General features: G+C 45.8%; 1 protein-coding gene across 2 annotated transcripts in view; it reads left to right on the forward strand.

The window, feature by feature from the left end:
• Window positions 1-762: 762 nt before the first annotated feature.
• SYNDIG1L (synapse differentiation inducing 1 like) overlaps window positions 763-17,714 on the forward strand; it is a 61,561-nt gene continuing 44,609 nt past the window's right edge. Inside the window, exon 1 of one of the 2 annotated variants that reach the window (XM_084842426.1) lies at window positions 763-1,206. The gene's annotated coding sequence lies outside the window, so the exon portion shown is untranslated. Of the gene's footprint in view, window positions 1,207-1,431; window positions 1,516-17,714 lie in introns of those variants that run through there. The other variant, XM_084842416.1, reaches the window with a different exon arrangement.

A 17,714-nucleotide genomic window follows, 5' to 3' on the forward strand; every position in this document is an offset into this window, starting at 1 on the left:
GAATCATAGCCTCAGCTTAAGCATCTGGCTTTTAATTTACTAAATATAAATATGTTTGCATAGTTTGGAAGCCTCAGTATAATTACCTTTTAAAGGTGTGAAATAACACATACAATTTAATAAGCAAAATAATAATAATCATCCCCATCTTGGCAATACACATTCAGATTGTCTTCCCCGTTCCTTTAAAATCCTTCAAGCTACTGGAACAAACTGAAGGGTCTAGGAGGACATGGGGGTTGCAGCATTGCTGAGGCTTGGGCAGGCGTGGACCTGCTCTGCCCCTTGGATGGGGGAGCCTCATGTAAGATCAGATGTAATACATACAGGGGGGTGGGAATCTACTGATGTAAATCGACTAGAAATTCCTGCCTTATTTAAAACTGAATTTGAATAAACAAATATATGCGATAAATGATTCAGGCATTGTGCCGATCCTGTGCAGAACTGCACGCCTATGCCGTTACCTGGGAGTAAGCCCCATCGGAGAGAGTAAGTCTCACTTCTGAGAGTAAACATGCGTAGGATTGGGCTGTTCAAATATCGTCCACTTACAGTCCTCTAATGAAACAAAAATCAGGTTAAGAAACGAAGCGAGCAAACCTGGAACAAAACCTCTCCTCTCTAGAATCAGTCTTGTTCCGCGACATCCCCCTCTCCGTTGACCAGGAAAGAGCCGCAGCCAGCACCGGGCCCGGAGAGCGGGAGGGGGCCTGGGGGTCTGTGCGGGGGAATGCGAAGGGTCTGAAGCGCTCGCGGGGGGCGGGACGAGCCGGCGGGGCGGGACGAGCCGCCCGCGTTTAGCGGCGCAGCTCCCGCCGTGGAGAGCGGGCGGGAGGAGCGGGCGCGCTGCGCAGCGGGGTCTCTCGCCCGGAGGCGAAGCGAGGCGCCGCTGCAGCTCCAGGGCTGCGCGGAGAGGCGCATCTCCGCCAGCGGCGCCCGTCTCGCTCAGGCGCCCCCGCCGCTCTCTGGCTCCGCCTGTGCCGCCGCCGCGCCGCGCCGCGCCGCGCCGCCTCTTCGGCTCTGCCCTCCTCCGGAGGCTGCCCTCCGCCCGCGCCTTGCCTGCCTGACGCGCTCTCCCGCCCAGGCAGGTGGCAGGCGGGAGGCAAGGACCGGCCCGCCCTGGGAACATGCGTGCGCCCGGCTTCCTCCACGCCGCGTGGCTCCAACTCGCTGGGTGAGGCAGCCGCCGCCCCCTCGGCTCCGGTAAGGCTCCCGCAGGACCCTCCAGCCCGGTCCCGGCTGCTTGCGCTCGGCTGCCAGCGAGGCGCGGGGACCCTCGAAGTTGAGCCCCCCCCGGCCCCCCGACGCGTCCTCGCCGAAGTGCGGGACCAAACCGCGGGAGTGGGCTTGCTTGGGGCGCGGGAGGGAGAGGGAGACCTGACGGTGGGAGCAGCCTGGCAAACGGGGGGCGGTGCGGGGCTGAGCGGCTCTCTTCAGGACTGTTGGACTGAAGTTTGGGGATCTCCGGCTCCTCAAGGCATGCCTCGGTTTCAATGGAGCCGAGCGGGAAAGGTGAGTTCAGCGGCCTGAGGCCACGATGGTGGGCGCGGATTGGGCGACCTAGGCCAACCTGGTGGGCTCCTCGCTCCTGACTGTCCCGGGGGATGGGGGGTTACCAGGGTCTAAGCCAGGAGAGGGGCTCGATCCGGCGAGTTTCCCACACTGGCCTAGCCTGAAATGCCTTTTCATGGACGGCTGCAGCCTGTTCCATAGAACAGCCTTCCCCGACTCGGAGCCCTCCAGATGTTTGGGACTACAACCCCCATCATCCCTGACCGCTGGCCACGCTGGCCAGGGCTGATGGAAGTCCAAAACATCTGGAGGGCGCCCGGTTGGGGAAGGCTGCCCTAGCAGAACCACCTACGGTCGTCGGGTCTTCCGCGCTGGCTGCCTTCGCTTCTCCGAGTTCCGCTGCCCCAAATTGCCCACTGAATTTGCCACCCACAGAAAGCTCCGGAGGAGAAAAATATGAGCAGCCCGATGCTAAGCATGTTTGAAAAAGGAAAGGTTCCTCCTGTGCAAGCACCGGGTCATTACTGACCCCTAGAGGGACGCCGCTGGCGCTGGCGTTTTCATGGCAGACTATAGCGGGGTGGTTTGCCATTGCCTTCCCCATGTTTACCTGGAAACAAATTCCACTGAGTGCAATGGGGATTACTCCCGAGTAAATGCGCATTGGAATGCAGCCAGACAAGCGATCCTAAAAATGTTGAATTGGAAGTAAGTTCAATTCACGTCAGTAGTATTTCTTTCCAAGGAAGTGTAGTCAGGATCGGAGCTTTGGTCTAAAAGCAGAGCCAGGCAATAGTCGCCAGTTAGGTGAGGTTGGAAATGAGTTGTTCACCTCGGACACTTGAATCTCTTCATGGGAATTTCCCTAAATCCACCCTCCCCAAAGAGAAAGCAAGAACTAGTGCAGAACAGAATTTTAAAAAACCTCTTTCTCACACAAGCTGGGTAGGGGCCCCTTGGGTTTGTGGTTCCTCTCAGAGGCTCAGGGAGGTGATCCTGTTTTATCCTCACAAGACCACAGTAATGTAAGTCAGGCAGAGAGATGACCAGCCAGAGATCATCCACTGTGTTTTGTGGCGGAGTGGGGGATTTGAATCCAGGGGACTTCATAGTCCATGTCCAAGACTGTGTCCGTTAAATCCAAGCTGACTCTCTGGGGGCCCTTGCTTAAACTTGGCCGTCCCAGCTATAGCTGCCCTCTGGGCACGATTGCCTCTCATAAGTGCTTACAAGCTACCTAGAGCTACAGTTTCTATATTGCTACAGCAGCCAAGAAGTAAAACACAAGGGGTGAAGAAGCCCTCTTGAATGCTGAGGGATGCTTTTCTGTCACAAGTATGGACCAAAAAATCAGGGGAGCACCATTTGCTGCAATTTCAGTAGTGGCTGTGTTGGTCTGTTTGGGCACTCAGGGTCCCCTTAGTGGATGCACTGAGAGTCCCACTCCGCTTTATTCTCGAGGCTCCATCATCAGCTTTGGGGGCAGATGCTGTGGCAGTTCTTCTGAACTGATGCTTAAAGGGTGCATGTGTGTCTGTATTTCATAGCCTGCATCTGTCATTCCAGTGTATGACACTTGCGTATGCAAAGTCGAATGGCTTTTTTCTTAAATTTGAATGTAAAATTAACATTGGCTAGAAGGTATGTTCATTTTTTCAAAAATTGCTCTATTCTGCTTTCTGTCTGGTGTGAACAGATCCACTCATGCACACTGACAACATGAGAGTGCCTCAAAAGCACCTTCAGTGTCAGGCATGAAAAAATGCCCTGTGCCCCAACAGTGTCCACCTTGCACTTTCATTTCTATGCTACCTGCCCCACAGCCAGCTCTGTGGAAGTCCAGCATCCACTGTCCCATGACCTGATCTGAAGATGTGAATCTATTATTCCTCCAGGCACATTAGTTTTACTCCCAGAAGAACTGCGGCCTCTTTCCACGTTACCCCATAGGCTGCAGTTATCCTGACGGCAGACTCCTATTTACCTCTGTCTGATTACTTTTCATCACTCTTTAGAGGTGGGCATGCAGCTTCAGGAAGCTGCGTGCCCTCCTTACCTTGAGGGAAGCACACTCTGGTTCAGCAATAAAAGTGTAAAACCTAGGAAGGCTCTCCCACATTGAACTTCTCATTTTCTCTTCCTGGCAATATTTTGGTGTTGTGGTGACAAAAGCTCCTGAAGGGCACATCTTCCAATATCTCCCCCTCACCCTGGTCCAGCTTGTGCAGCTGGGATAGGATCTTTCCTTGTAGTAAAAGTGTTTCCCAGTTGTGCTTTCATCTCTCTGCCTCCTCATCCTGACTTCTCATGCTGGTACCCTATTGTTACATGCTGATTCATTAATTAATTGCAGGTTTAAAATGTGGAGATCAAATCAGGTTTTGTTAGAAGTGCCTTCCTGTGAAAGGAGGCAGTTTGAAGTCATCCACATAAGTCTCTTAATTTAGGCAATATGTCCAAATTGGTTTTTCAAACAATACATAGTTTAGTTCATAGAAACCATTTTCTTCCTCTCCCTCTTTCTTTCTTTTTTGGAAAATGTTCTTAAAAATAGCACCTAGATTCAGTAATACTTAACTGCCTGGTTAAAAGCAAGACAGTTCATTAACTTACCTTACCTGGCAGTTCTAACTTTGTTGAAGAGTCTAAAATGCAGCAATCCAGAGCTTCTTAATCTCAGGTGGGGAGGGGACAATGTGCAGTTTTGCATGAGTTGAGTCCAGACTTAGGTGTGTGCAACTGGACTGACAAAAGTGGTCTTCCTTGCCCCTCCTCCCCATAGCAGCCCCCCTGCCTCCTGAAAATGCTAGAGTGTTGGGAGACTCTGCTGAATAGACTGAGCTGTGGTGCAGGTGACAAGGGGGATCTCCCAAAATCATTTAGAGAATCTGTCCCCCCAGAGAAGGCAGATCCTGAATCCAGCCCTGTGTCTTTATGGTAACACACCATTGCACCATCCCAACTCAGAGTTTCCCAAATTGTTGGTCATAACCCTAATGGTCATAACCCTAATGCTGTAGTCACAAGCAGTTCATACACCGCAGACCCAGCTGTCTCAGGATAGAGATAAAATGGTACATGGATTGTTGAACTGGGGTGGGGGGGTGGGGGAGAAGTAGCACCTGTGGAATAGAAGTTGGACAGGTGGGGATGTGGCATAGGGAGTATGTAGGGAGTTGGTGGGTGGGGAAGAAGTGATGCAGGAGATGCCTACCACTGCAGGTATACCCAAGTCTCAGTGAGGTTTCTAAGACAGACAGGATGGGATGATCTTGCACATTCAGAAGAGAGGTGCAACTACATTAAGATGACATGCTTTCTGTATGGAGATCGACCATGCGTAGAGAAAAGATTTAACATTGTCATGTATGATGGCTAGTGGGAGAGTTTATTTTGCCATGAGTACCCAGACCAGGCAGCTGCTGCATGCACTGGCTGCCTCCCCTGTTAGTACAGTGATATAAATTCTTGTGCCGTACTTCATATAAGACCACGTAAACTTCATGTAGAAATCAAAGTCACACAGCATGTGACTGGAAGGGGCAGACTTGGTATTCTATTCAAAAGCACTTAACAAACTCCCAGTGGCCACACAAAACAGCTTTGCTGCTGGTGGTGATGTGGAATACAGAAGTGACAGGGGATGCTTAACCCATCCACCAGGGTTTTTTTTTGCTTCAAGTCACCCTCCAAGCCACTCCCCCTGGCAAAGTCCTAAATGCACTTTTGGAACCCTGGTGGGGGAGCAGAGGGGTGTATATTTGGAGCCGAAGACTGGAGAGCAGGGAAAGGGTTAAACCCCCTCCTCCCAAACCTGCTTTTTATTAGGTGTGTGTGAATAATGTAAATACATCTATTTGCATGTAATCATTAGTTCAGCCCTCAAAAAGATAGCACAAACTCTTTCTTTCTTTCTTTCTTTCTTTCTTTCTTTCTTTCTTTCTAAATTTATAGCTCACCCTTCATCTTACAGTCCCAGGGTGGGGTACAACATATAAATAAAACAACTATGAAAAAGCTCCATTCATACTAATTCAGTACACTACTTCACTACAATGGAAAACAACAACATCTCAGTCTTCATCCACTTCCAAAGGCCTGGGTAAAGAGGTCATGCCTATAGAATGCATACAGTGCTATATGTCAGATGTCAGATGCACCTCGTGTCAGATACACCTCGATGTCAGATGCACCTCGGAGGGGAAGGAATTCCACAACCTTGGGGCCACAACAGAAAAAGCTTTTGACATTTCAGGAACCCATGAGTATTGATAGCAGGCCTCCCTGCTAACCTTAGCACCTGGACTATAGGAGAAGAAATGCTCTTTCAGATATTTGGGACCCAAGTTGTTTAGGGCTTTCTATGTTAACATAGCTGATAATCAGTTTTGCTTCATTCCCTAGACTTTTTTTTAGATTGAAGCAACATCTGAAGATTTCAGATCTGAGAGACAAAGTTCTCTCTCTCTCTCTCTCTCTCTCTCTCAACCCTTTCCCAAAATTACATCACTCTGAAAAACTCATCTAATTTTCTCCTCCAGTCTGCTTCAGCCCTTCTTGCTATTAATGCTCCTTCCTTCTGCAGTGTGTCTTTTAAGCATTTGGGAAATTATTTCCCAAGAGAGATGTATTACAAGCACTTTTACAAGACGAATCTCTGATTGTCAGTTTTTGCTTTATTCCCTAGACTTTTTTTAGATCGAGGCAGCTGCCTCTGAAAGTTTCAGATCTGAGAAACATAGAAGTTCAGTGCTAAGGGCAGGGTTCTCCATGTGGACTAGACATCTCCAATCAATCCAAACCCCTGATGCCAAAAAAACCCCTATGTTCTATGCTTTAGAAAAAATATTTACACATATTTATTTGGCAGTTCCCCCTCTCAGGAAATATAATTCCAACCACCTGAGTGCAGAGGACAAGGGGAGAAAGGGAGAGAAACACACGGACAATAAACAGAATAGCTGTGGTGGAGAAGGGAGTTTTACAGAGCACAGAAGCCCTGACCATTACAAGCCATGCTCAGCCACTGTTTGTTCCATCAACCATTGAGTCCATGCAGTGGTGCAGCTGGGTAATTTTAGACTCTGGACATAATGGTCTTAGGAGGGCCCCACTTTAGACTACCATAGGTATTGCTTCAGTTGTAGAGCACGCAACTAACATTTTTCGTCCCCCACATTCCATGCTTTACAATTTCTTCTACATTCCTGATATGTTAGAGCAAACAAACAAACAAAGATTTTGAGAACACTGATAAAAATAAATATCCTGAGCATGTGCAGGTTTGCATTTTAAACTGAAATCATAGCTCCAACGTTACTACAGAAATAAAATGGACTTTGCTTCTGCTGCCCTGGTGCTGAAGACATTTAATTGGGAATAGCTACCATTTTGTTCTACAAAAGGGGAATAGATTTTTAAGGTAAAAAATAATAAAATCATAGAATAGTAGGGTTGGAAGGGGCCTACAAGACCATTGAGTCCAACCCCCTGCTCAATGCAAGAATCCAAGTCAAGCATCCCTGACAGGTGGCTGTCCAGCCTCGTCTTGAACGCCTCCAGTGTGGGAGAGCCCACCACCTCCCTAGGGAATGGGTTCCATTGTCATACTGCTCTAACAGTCAGGAGGTTTTTCCTGACTTCCTGTAACTTGAAGCACCTGTAACCACATACATGCCCAGCCAGCCATCCCCTATTACTTAAAAAAAGGAGAATAATGAGGAAAGGATGCTGAGACAACCAGTGTCAGCCTTAATGGGTCTTCACATGTCCATGCCAGCCCAGGCACTGATGTTGTGTCTGTTTGCTTCTGCTGCTGCTGCTTTCCCCATCAGTTGCTGTTCTCTGAGTGGTCATTTGGGTGGCCCCTGGGCTGCAGAGCTCTGGACTTTGCCTTAGCTGCACCACTGGCTCCATGATTTCAACCTGTTCTGTTAGTAATCATGATGACATCTTTAAAAACATGAAAGCTGACGACATCAAGGGTGCTTCCAGACAAGGCTTTTATCATGCGATTCCCTTGCCTCATTCATGGTATTTTACAGAGCAGGGTGACCAGATGTCCCTGATTTCTCACTGCCTCTTCCATCTTTTTTCTCACCATAGAAAATCAGTTAAGATGCCTGACAATCTGTGAAACACAGACAGAATGGATTTAACAAAATCCATACATCCATAGCTGTAAGCCATCCGATTTTGACAAATTAAGTAATGTACATACATGTGTGAACTATCCCTGACTCCACACAAAATCTTTCTGGTATCTCTAGGCTTCAAGGGCTAATGAGACAGGGGAAATCAGAGATTCTGCTTTTTGGGATGGAGCATATTGTTCTTGCTTCCACTGGCCCATACGTTCTGTTGGGACACTCTGTGGCAGCCAACATGTACTGCATGCATAGACAAATAACATTATAGTGTTAAAGGGGACCTTAGAGGTCATCTAGCTAACCCCCTGCTGATGCAGGAAACGAAGTAAGATAATATATCTGATAGGTGGCCATCCAGGCTCTGCTTAAACTCCTCTAATAAAGGAGAGGCCATCACCTTCTGAGAGAGTCTGTTCTACTATTGAACAGCTTGCACCATCAGGAAATTCTTCCTAATGGTTAGTCTAGATCCTTTTTCTTGTAAATTGAACCCATTGATGGAGGCAACCCTGCATAACCAGCCTGTGATAAGCACATTTTCTTTTTCTCCCCCTGCCCTCCACTTTTCTTACTCATAACATTTCCTACTTTTTTAGTCTGCTTTTCAAAATAATTGTTCCCCAAAACACTTTTGTCCTTGTTTCATCACAAATGCAAAACCTGATCCTGTTTTTTTTTTCTTTTCTTCATGTTTTGCTTTTGATCAGGGGGATTATGAGAACTTCAAATAGCCCCTTCTCTGGATATATAAATAATGTGTGGAGTCTTATTAATGTGCCATTTTAATTATATTTTATTAAAAGTTTTCAGTGGGCTGTGGGGAGAAGGGGGTGAGGAAGCCCACTTCTGCCAGCCCAGATGCATGTACCTAAATCTGGATCCAATCCCAGGGAAACAAATTATTTTATCAGGGCCAGGATTAAGGGTCGGCATGGTCGGGCTCCTGCCGAGGGCCCACACCACAGCAGGGGGGCAGGTGAGTGCTGACAAGAGCTTCCTGGACCTATTCCTCCTTTTCAGCATTGCAACCTGCTTGATCATGCACCTCTCACTCTGGCTGAGACAGCAGTGGTTGTGAGAAAGAGAAGCACTAGATACCACTGCCTGCTCACTCACTGACTTGCTTCCCTGGCAAACAAGAAGGTGGTAGCAAAGATGAGGAAAAGAAGGAGGAGGAGCAGTTGGCAACAGTGGCGGTGAGAGGGTACTTGCTAAGGTAGGCAGCCCATTGAGAGTGTCTTACCCAAGGGCCTTCAAAACCACTGGATTTCGAGATAGAGACATCTGTGTTCTGTTCTGCATTCTGAGGTTCCATTCCCTAGTGGTGGTGGATTATTATTATTATTATTAATCATTTATACATCACCTTATTTGCTAAAAAGCCATCAAGGTGGTATACAACAATTTAAAACAATAAAACCATAATACAATAAAACAATTTAAAAAACAGTACAACATTAAACCTACATAATTTAAAAGGCTGTATTAAAAAGATGTGTTTTCACATGTTTTCTAAAAACCAAGAGAGTGAGGGCCAATCGTAGTTCTTGAGGGAGTACATTGCACAGCTTGGAAGCAACACAGGAGAAAGCCCTTTTGCATGTACATGACAAATGGATGAGAGTGTCTTCAAGACGGCCTCTCCTGCAGATCTTGGTACTCCAGCAGGCTCATAGAGACACAGGTAGTCCTTTAGATAGCCAGGTCCAAAGCTGTTTAGGGATTTAACGGTTGAAACCAACACCTCAAATTGAACCTGGAAAGCAACTGTCAATTAGTGCAAATCTTTCAGGGCAGGTGTAATATGGTCCCAATACCATGCATCAGTTAGCAGCCTAGCTCCCACAGTTTGCTCTGGATACTCTAGGGGTAGCCCCACATAGAATGCATAGCAGTAGTCTAAACATGATGTAACCAAGGCATGGATAACTTAACTGAGATACTTGTGTATGATTGGGTTCCCCTCTTCCATTAATCAGTATTCCAGTTTTAAATGTCACTTCTTTTGGCCGTAGTAGGTTCTGGGAAAGATGGATGCATGTAAATTTCTCTGTCCTTACTGAGGTTTCAGCTTCTTTTGATTTAGTATCATCTGTGAATCTCATTAGAGTCTCCTGTTCCAATCTCCAGACTTCTAATGAAGATTCTACATCAGACCAACCTAGGTACCTCCCACACCTCTATTCCTTGCTGTTTATCTGAATACCCCCTTGCTTATTTACAGTCTCTGTCAGCTTTTCAGTGTTTGTCTCTGTGCCAGGACCATAACTGTGCCTAAATAAATGTGTTTTTCAAGTAAGATTGCATGAGGTGGCACAGTTTCAAATCCCTGCAATTTTTTTATATCACTTTATGTTTTTCTAACACCCAAAGACTTGCTGGGCACTTCACAGAAATAAGCAGAAACTCTCACTCTGAGAGTTTCCATCTTCCATCACAGAAGCAACAAAGCAGAGAAGAAAATAAGCAGGAAACAGGGAGAGGGGGGAGAGGAAGGACAAAGATGCCAATAATAAGATCACACAGTTATTCAGTGTGGCCTAGTCACAGCATGATGGTTCCATTAAAAAAGCCGTATCTAACATCTCCTGCCATCTTCTCCTTCCCTTCTGTAAGCCTGCCTCTGTCTGGCAAAGCTACATTCACCTTCTTGTCATCATGCTTTACGCAGTATACCTCATGCACTCGCCAGTATGTCCTGGCACATCTTAGAATTGGAAAGGGCATTCAGCAAATCCCCCTTTGTATTGAAGCCATTTGCTAGCAGCTGCCTTTTCCTGGAGCTGGAGACAAACAGGAAAGAGAGAGTGGAGTATGGGGGGGCTTTGCATCTCTTTGTCTCCAGCTACCACTGTTCCTATTTGAGGCATGCTTTTGGTAGGGCTGCTGATGAATTCTGCTCAGGATTTGGTGATGGAACAGAACTGTAACAGGTGTCCTACTTTACAGAGTACAGTCCTCTATTTGAAGAGCAGTCAGAGGACAGTCCTCTATTTGGCAAAAAAATCCCAACTTCAAGTATAACCTGATGGGATCTGAGCTAGCAGTGATCAACCAAGAAAGAGATCTTGGAGTTATGGTGGACAGCTTGATGAAAATGTCAACCCAGTGTATGACCACTGTAAAAAAAGGCCAACAACATGTAAGGCATAATTAGGAAAGGAATTGAGAATAACACTGCCAATATCATACTACCCTTATACAAATCTATGGTGCAACCACACTTGGAATACTGTGTACAGTTCTGGTCACCACACCTAAAAAAAGGATATTTTAGAGGTGGAAAACGTACAGAAAAGAGCAACTAAAAGGATCAAGGGGCTGGAGCACCTCCCCTGAGAGGGAAAGTTACAACAGTTGGGATTGTTTAGCTTGGAAAAAAGGAAGGTAAGGGGAGACATGATTGTTGTTGTTCAGTCATTACGTCGTGTCCGACTTTTCATGACCCCATGGACCATAGCACGCCAGGCCTTCCTGTCCTCCGCTCTCTCCCGGAGCGTGCTCAAGTTCATATTCATTGCATCAGTGATGCTATCTAGCCATCTCATCCTCTGCCGTCCCCTTCTCCTTTTGCCTTCAATCTTTCCCAGCATCAGGGTCTTTTCCAGGGAGTTTTCTCTTGGCATTAGGTGGCCAAAATGTTTGAGCTTCAGCTTCAGTATCTGTCCTTCCAATGAGCACTCAGGGTTGATTTCCTTTAGGATTGACTGATTTGACCTCCTTGCAGTTCAGGGGACTTGTAAGAGTCTTCTCCATCACCACAGTTCAAAAGCATCAATTCCTCGGCATCAATTCTTCAGCCTTCCTTATAGTCCATCTCTCACAGCCATACATTACTACTGGGAAAACCATAGCTTTGATTAGACGGACCTTTGTTGGCAAGGTGATGACTCTGCTTCTTACTATGCTGTCTAGGTTTGCCATAGCTTTCCTCCCAAGGAGCAAGCGTCTTTTAATTTCATGGCTACAGTCACCGTCTGCGGTGATCTTGGAGCCCAAGAAAATAAAGTCTGTCACTGCTTCCATTTCTTCCCCCTTTATATGCCAGGAAGTGATGGGGCCAGATGCCATGATCTTCGTTTTTTTAATGTTGAGTTTCAAACCAGCTTTTGCACTCTCCACTTTCACCCTCAACAAGAGGCTCTTTAGATCCTCTTTGCTTTCTGCCATTAGGGTGGTATCGTCTGTGTACCTGAGGTTGTTGATAATTCTCCCAGCAATCTTAATTCCAACCTGTGATTCATCCAACCTGGCGTTTCTCATGATGTACTCTGCATATAAGTTAAATAAGCAGGGCGACAATATGCGGCCTTGTCGTACTTCTTTCCCAATTTTGAACCAATCGGTTGTTCCATGTCTGGTTCTTACTGTTGCTCCTTGACCCTCGTACAGGTTTCTCAGGAGACAGGCAAGGTAGTCTGGTACTCCCATCTCTTTAGGAATTTGCCACAGTTTGTTGTGATCCACACAATCAAAGGCTTTAGTATAGTAAATGAAGCAGAAATAGACTTTTTCTGGAATTCTCTTGCTTTCTCCATGATCTAGCGAATGTTGGCGATTTGATCTCTAGTTCCTCTGCCTCTTCAGAACTCAGCTTGTACTTCCAGTAGTTCTCGGTTCACATACTGCTGAAGCCTAGCTTGTAGGATTTTGAGCATCACCTTGCTGGCATGTGAAATGAGCGCAATTGTACGGTAGTTTGAACACTCTTTGGCACTGCCCTTCTTTGGAATTGGAATGTAAACTGACCTTTTCCAGTCTTGTGGCCACTGTTGAGTGTTCCAAACGTGTTGGCATATTGAGTGCAGCACTTTAACAGCATCATCTTTTAGGATTTTAAATAGCTCAGCTGGAATACTGTCATATCCACTAGCTTTGTTGTTAGTAATGCTTTCTAAGGCCCACTTGACTTCACTCTCTAGGATGTTCGGCTCAAGTTCAGTGACCGCACTATCATGGCTATTAGGGACATTAAGATCTTTCCTATATAGTTCTTCTGTGTATTCTTTCCACCTCTTCTTAATCTCATCTGCTTCTGTTAGGTCCCTGCCTTCTTTGTCCTTTATCATGCCCGTCTTTGCACAAAACATTCCCTTGAGATCTCCGATTTTCTTGAAAAGGTCTCTAGTCTTTCCCATTCTGTTGTTGTCCTCGATTTCTTTGCATTGTTCATTTAAGAAAGCCTTCTTGTCTCTCCTTGCTATTCTCTGGAAATCTGCATTCAGTTGGATATATCTCCCCCTTTCTCCCTTGCTTTTCGCTTCTCTTCTTTCCTCAGCTACTTGTAAAGCCTCATCAGACAGCCACTTGGCTTTCTTGCATTTCTTTTTCTTTGGGATGGATTGAGTTGCTGCCTCCTGAACAATGTTACAGACTTCTGTCCATAGTTCCTCAGGCACTCTGTCTATCAGGTCTAATCCCTGAAATCTATTCCTCACCTCCACTGTATATTCAGAAGGGATATGATTTAGGTCATACCTGAATGGTTTAGTGGTTTTCCTTACATGCTTCAATTTAAGCCGAAATTTTGCAATAAGCAGCTCATGATTTGAGCCACAGTCAGCTCCAGGTCTTGTTTTTACTGACTGTATAGAGCGTCTCCATCTTTGGCTGCAAAGGACATAATCAATCTGATTTCAATATTGACCATCTGGTGATCTCTATGTGTAGAGTCGCCTCTTGTGCTGTTGGAAAAGAGTGTTTGCTATGATCAGTGTGTTCTCTTGGCAAAACTCTATTAGCCTTTGTCCTGCTTCATTTTGTACACCAAGGCCATGCTTGCCTGTTATCCCGGTGATTTCTTGACTTCCTACTTTAGCATTCCAATCCCCTATGATGAAAAAGACATCTTTTTTTGGTGTTAGTTCTAGGAGGTGTTGTAGGTCTTCATAGAACCGATCAACCTCAGCTTCTTCAGCCTCAGTGGTTGGGGCATAGACTTGAATTACTGTGATGTTGAATGGTTTGCCTTGCATTCGTACTGAGATCATTCTATCATTTTTGAGATTGTACCCCAGTACTGCTTTTCCCACCCTTTTGTTGAATATGAGTGCTACTCCATTTCTTCTGAGGGATTCTTGCCCACAGTAGGAGATATAATGGTCACCTGAATTAAATTCACCCATGCTTGTCCATTTGAGTTCGCTGATTCCCAAGATGTCGATGTTCAATCTTGCCATCTCATGTTTGACCACCTCCAGCTTACCTTGATTCATTGATCTGACATTCCAGGTTCCTAAACAATATTGTTCTTTACAGCACTGGATTTTCTTTTCACCACCAGACACATCCACAGCTGAGTGTCCTTTCGGCTTTGGCCCAGCCGCTTCACTCTTTCTGGTGCTACTTGGAAATTCCCTCTGCTCTTCCCCAGTAGTATATTGGACACCTTCCGACCTGAGGGGCTCATCTTCCGGCGTCATAACTTTTAGCCTTGTGATACATTCCATGGTGTTTTCTTGGCAAGAATACTGGAGTGGGTTGCCATTTCCTTCTCCAGTGGACCACATTTTGTCAGAACTCTCCACCATGACCTGTCCGTCTTGGGTGGCCCCGCACGGCATAGTTTATGGCTTCACTGAGTTACGCAAGCCCCTTCGCCACAACAAGGCAGTGATCATGAAGGGGGGAGACATGATAGAGGTGTACAAAATTTTGCATGGTGTAGAGAATGTGGATAGGGAAACTTTTTTTCTCCCTCTCACATAATACTAGAATTTGAGGTTATTCCATGAAGCTGATTGATTCAGGACAGATAAAAGGCAGTACTACTTTGCACAGCACATAGTTAAACTATGGAATTTGCTACCTCAAGATGTAGTGATGGCCACCAACTTGGATGGCTTTAAAAGGAGGTTAGACAAATTCCTGGAGGAGAAGTCTATCAATGCCTACTAGGCTTGAGGGCTATGTGCTACCTCCAGTACCAGAGGTAGTATGCCTATATAAACCAGTTGCTGGGGAATGTGGGTGGGAGGGTGCTGTTGCACTCCTGTTCTGCTTGTGGTTTCTTGGTTGACATCTGGTTGGCCACTGTGTGAACAGAATGCTGGACTAGATGGACCCTTGGTCTGATCCAGCATGGCTCTTCTTATGTTCTTATTTGAAGCACGGTCAGAGGACAGTCCTCCATTTGAAGGTGTCCTCTATTTAATGGGCTGCCAGTCAAAGTCTGGTTTAGAGATGAAGAACCAGAAGAAGGGAGATTTGAGGCCTTGAAGTTGCCCATCCACAGTTAGCGCCTCGACAGAAGACTGAGCAGGCACACAGGTGACTTGATCATGGTCTTCCCCACTATGGTGAGATACACTGTATTTCTATTTAAATTAGAGCTGTTATTTCTAAATTTGCATTTATACATATAAATTGGCATATGCAACTGTTAGGCAAATTGGTGTCCTCTTTTTTGGTGATACATTTCCTTTTTTTTGGCGATGTGTAAGTGCCCAACTAAACAGAACTAGAACTTAATTGGACCAGCCTTACTGGAATCCAGTGGATTCCACTACATGTTCCAAAGGCTTTTCAGTGGTTGTAGTCCATGCCACACATGCCCAGAGAGCCTCCTTGGCCAATGTGGCCTACTAAGGTCTGTCCAGTGGAGGCTGGTGGCTCTGATGTCAATGGAGCAGTGAAAATTGTAGGTAGTTGCAATGGAGACAGTGAATCCACTCTGGGTTTCAGTAAGAACTGGTCAGAACTCTAAAGGAGCTATCCAAGGTCCTTTGGAAGCACCTTGGATAGCTTCTTTAGAGTTCTGACTGTTTCTGACTGAAACCCAGAGTGGATTCACTGTCTCCATTGCAAACTACCTACAATTTTTAGGGTACTTAGGAGCCTACTTGAACATAGTGGCACATTGAATCAGAAAATATGTTTTTTTCTACTGCACTACCTTTCTAAAACAAATGAGGACTCATCACATTTTTAGCCCTCATAGATTTCTACTCGCCAACATTTAATGGATGAAATTAGGCACACACTTGTGTAACACCCCTATTGTTGTGACAAGGATTGCTATTTGAGTCCCTCTCCTCCCCCATTTCAAATTGCTGTCTGCTGAACTCTACAGTTGTATTCCACACACTGTTTTAAAAGCCACAAAGATGTTTGTTCTTTATATAAAGATATGCTGAAAAAACAAAATTGTCCTACAAGCTCTTATCAACAGAACAAAATGAGCTTCACCACAGTGTGAAACAACAGGCTGTGAACAACATGGAATCACTGTTTGCAGGTATGTGTTTTACATTAATATGCATTCAAGACAAAATGCATCATCTACCACCCATTTCAAAGCTTTAAATTCTAGAAATCCTGGTGAGTGAGGTGAACCTTAAAGAATTCTCACTAAAGGCAAAAATAGGGATGATGATTTACTAGAACAGCTACCAAAAAATAGGGACAGTTGGATGTACGTAGATGTGCGGGGGAACGATGAAAATATGTTGGCATTTGCTGCCTAAAGGCCTGGAAAACAGGGTCAGGGGGTAGTTGTGGCTTCCAGGGTCCTCTGCACTCAACACACTTCCCAGTCCTGCCTCTGGGACATACAGTATAGGCCTTTCTAAGCAATATGTCATTGTAATTTAGAACCAATACTTTATTTCTTTTTAAAATTTACCAGATTTGGAATTCAAAGGAGTGTTCCTGCAATTCATTTCATGATCTGACTTGGATTCCTGCACTGACTTGTATTCCTGCATTGAACAGGGGGTTGGACTCGATGGTCTTATAGGCCCCTTCCAACCCTACTATTCTATGATTCTATGATTCTAAAACCATAACATGGAGATGTTATACACATTTGCAATCTTGCAAGACTGATGGGAGCTAAATCTTGGCACAGCTTTCTCTTGCTCACAACTTGGCTCTTGTAAAACGTCTTTTCACGTTACAGTTTTAGATGGAGAGCAGTCCTCTCTTCAAGGCATTAGAAAAAAATAAAAGCTCATTTTTGCCAAAGTCCATAAGCAAGGATTCACATTTTCTCAGATGCCAATTATTAACCTGATGGTGCAGTCCTGTACACCAGGGGTCCCCAACCTTTTTGGGGATCCCCCAAAGTGGGCACATTTGGAATTCAGAGAGTCCTGGATGCTCTCACAAAATGGGCTTGGCTGTTCACAAAAAGGCTGTCATGGTGAGCTCGGGCAGTCACAAAACACCCATTTCCCAGAAGGCAAACTGGTGAGACTAAAAGAAAAGTAACTTGCCCAAGAACATAAGTACAAGACAGAGGTGGTATTGGAACTCCAAAACACAAAAACCACTCTTTTGAACTTACCATTTCGCGCTCCAGTGCCCATTTCCCAGATGGTGAACCAGTGAGGCACAGAGACAAGTAACTTGGCCAAGAAATGTCATACAAGGCAGAGGTGAGGTCTGAGCCCCAAATGCCAAATCACATATTTGCCACCACAAAGCACAACAAAATATCCATTTCACAGTAGGCAAACTGGTGGTGCCCAAAGAAACACACATAGAGAGGCAAAACACCCACCCACTCCAGACACCCGTACCAAAAGTCAAACAAGCTAATCAAGGCCTGGCAGGCACAAGGCCCTGGTGCCTGCCTGGCAGTACTTGAAAGGTTGTCACAGAGAGGAAGGCCAGGATTTCTTCTTGATCATCCCAGAGTGCAGGACATGGAATTATGAGCTCAAGTTACAGGATGTCAGCGTCTGGCTGAATGTCAGGAAAAACTTCCTGACTGTTAGAGCAGTACGACAGTGGAACCAATTACCTAGGGAGGTAGTGGGCTGTCCCACACTGGAGGCATTCAAGATGAAGCTGGACTGCCATCTGTCAGGGATGCTCTGACTTGGATTCCTGCACTGAGCAGGGGGTTGGACTCAATGGTCTTACAGGCCCCTTCCAACCCTACTATTCTATGGTTCTGTGATTCTAAGAGAGATGTCTGTGGGCAACACGTTGGAGACCCCAGCTGTAAATGCTTTCTGAAAAATAAGTGCCACTTATGGTGGCCATGTCCCCTACTGTACAGAGGACAGTCCTCTATTTGTAGGGTTGTCAGAGGGCTGCTCTCTT

This window comes from Heloderma suspectum, chromosome 1 (genome assembly GCF_057233095.1).
Source record: "Heloderma suspectum isolate Gila_16-S chromosome 1, 16-S_ref, whole genome shotgun sequence".
Classification (NCBI taxonomy): Eukaryota; Metazoa; Chordata; class Lepidosauria; order Squamata; family Helodermatidae; genus Heloderma; species Heloderma suspectum.